We start from the raw sequence: 2,494 nt of genomic DNA, 5'->3' as shown, positions 1-2,494 counted from the left end.
GCCCTGGAGCCAGGTCTGCTCTTTGGGGTGAGGACTGGCTTCCCCACCCACCCGGGCCCGGCCCAGGCCAGCACTCACCGGATGCCCAGACTTGCCAGCAGAAGGGTCAGAGCGGAGGGGGCCTGGGCAGTCCCTGGGAGGTGGTCTTAGCTCAGGCTCTGGCAGCAGGCCTTGTCCATGGGCTCCCCCTGGGGAAGGGTCCAGAATGAATAAAGTGGCAGAGGGCGGATGGGGAGAGAACCCCGCAGGCCTTGCTGTGGGAGGGATTGGCCCCATTCTGAGAAGCCTCTTCCACACAGACACACACAACCAGGAGATAAAAACCGCTCCTGTAGCTAGCCTGGCAGATAAGAGACGCCGCAGTCTCTGTAGGGGAGCTGAGGGGGTGGGGCAGCTCACAGGTACAGCCAGCGTTCCAGGTCCCAGCCTGAGACAGGCAGACGCGGACCACATACCGGACATACACGGCCAGGGACCCCCAACACCCATAATGGGCTTTTCTACCCCTCCCCACAATTCCTTTCAACCCCTCCCTGGGTGAACTCCGACTCTCCACAGGCCTTCCTTGGTCCCCCAGCCCACACCTGGTTGCAGGGCTCTAGGGTGTTGTAGGGTGGGGACACGAGGAGCACACCCACACGCCTCCAGATGGAGGCAGAGGGCGTCTCCCATTCATCTTTACAACAAATATTGACAGAGGACCTCCGCGTGCTAGCCAGGCACTGTTCTAGGCACTGGGGACAGACAGTGGTGAACAATAGTTTTTATGTTTTCAAGAAGGATGGGGGCAAGAAGGCTCTGCCCTGGCGGGTAGGCAGAGAAGGCTCAAGACTCAGATTTGCTATTAGGTAGCAGGGAGGGGAGCTCCCAGCTTCACACCGCAGCACACCCCGTGCTCCACCCCGTCGCCCCCACAGCCAAGATTCCTGGCAGTAAAAGAACTGGTACAGCTTCAACCCAGATGGGAGCTGGGGTGGAGAGAATAGAGTATCTCCCCTTCCTTAGTAATATCTGCCAGAGGCTGGGGCAAATATTCATTTCCGCCCTCTCCCCCAGCTACCCTTCCACGTTCTGTTCATGTTCGCAGCCGTCCCCACCTCAGTCCTAGGCACAGTTCAACTCCAGGGGAGCCTCTCCTCCTGCCCACATCCTGACACTCAGCTGGCCAGCCCAGGTATTTTGTTCTTGCCTGCCTTTGCCCAGAAGCAACCAGGGATTTGATACCAGCTCAGAGCATCTGGTGACCCTGCAGCCATGCCCTGGCCTGCCAGGATGGAGCCCTGAAAGTAACCACCACACCGAGCACCTCCCCACCCCTAGCACCTCTAATGCACCCCAGCTTCTAGACACACCCTTGCGGTAGCATCCCATTCTCTACTCCCTGGGGTGGTGTGTGGGGCCAGCCACTACCTGCAGATAGCCCCTCTTGCCCTCACAACCACCCATAAGCTAGTACTAAATTGTCTCCATTGAAGAGATGGGGGAGGCTGAGGTTCAGAGAGGTTGAGTCACTTGTCTAATGTCACAGAGCTAGTGAATGGGTGCACTGGAATTCCAACTCAATGTGCAGCTTATTCTAGCCCCCTTCTGGGGTGGGGAGGTAGGTATAAAGGCTGCTTCTCAGCTAGCCTTGTATATTGGGAGATGGGAAAAATAGGGTGGCGGCTGAGGTCATCTCCAGCCTGAAAAGAGCTTCAGGTGTAAGGCAACCCCCCTCTCCCAATAACACACACATCCTGGCACGGAGAGCTCAACAGGCAGAAGGACAAGTGGGACGTTACTGAGAGGAATGCGCAAAGGGGCCGCCGCAAGAAGGGTGAAAGGCAGGGCTGAGACCAGCCCTTACCCACCCCTGCTCCCGCCCCCCCCGAAGGAAACCAGGGGTTCTGAGTTAAGGAAGGGTCCTCTCTGGGAGTAAATGAGGATGCGCCCAGGAAGGGGAGGCGAGGAACAGACAGCTCCTTCGCCTTCAAGCTGCGTGCCCTCATTACCATTCCCCCCACCCGGCGCAGTTACAGGCGCGGCCCCTCTTCTGCACCGACAAGATTCATCGAGATTACCCATCTACTCGCCCGCCCCTTGCGGAGGTCAGCTCGGCGACAGCCGGTTTCAGGCCCAGGAGCCAGGCCGCCCACGCCCCGCTCAGGTCGCGATCTCCGCAGAGTCCCCACGCGCTCCGGCCCCGGCGCGCCACGTGCAGCGCGGCTCCGCACGCTCCGCGCGGGGGAAGCGGGGCCCCCACGCGGCGCTCCTTTTGCGCGCCGCGTAGCTGCCAGGCCCGGCCTCCCTGCCCTCGTGGCGGCGGGAAGAGGCGCCTTCCGCCCCCGATCCCCTCGGCCCCCCGGCCCCCTCGGCCCGGGCAGCACCTGCTAGGAAGGAGTCCTACCGCGCCGAGATCCGCGCGCCCTCTCGGCGGCTTCCCGCGCACGCCCGAGCACATTCAAACCCGCCCTCCGCTGGGCCCGCCCCGGACCGCGTCCGCAGCCCGCCCCCC

At 61.7% G+C, this 2,494-nt stretch overlaps 1 protein-coding gene across 1 annotated transcript in view; it reads right to left on the bottom strand.

Annotated features, from left to right (window-relative positions):
- Window positions 1-2,494, bottom strand: part of SLC29A1 (solute carrier family 29 member 1 (Augustine blood group)) — a 16,249-nt gene that overhangs the window by 10,469 nt on the left and 3,286 nt on the right. Inside the window, 1 exon segment of the mRNA XM_034647985.1 lies at window positions 79-188. The gene's annotated coding sequence lies outside the window, so the exon portion shown is untranslated.

The sequence above is a fragment of the Ailuropoda melanoleuca genome, chromosome 19 (genome assembly GCF_002007445.2).
Source record: "Ailuropoda melanoleuca isolate Jingjing chromosome 19, ASM200744v2, whole genome shotgun sequence".
Taxonomy (NCBI): domain Eukaryota; kingdom Metazoa; phylum Chordata; class Mammalia; order Carnivora; family Ursidae; genus Ailuropoda; species Ailuropoda melanoleuca.
The sequence above is the reverse complement of the archived record's forward strand: the minus strand, read 5'-3'. Positions and strand labels throughout refer to the sequence as shown.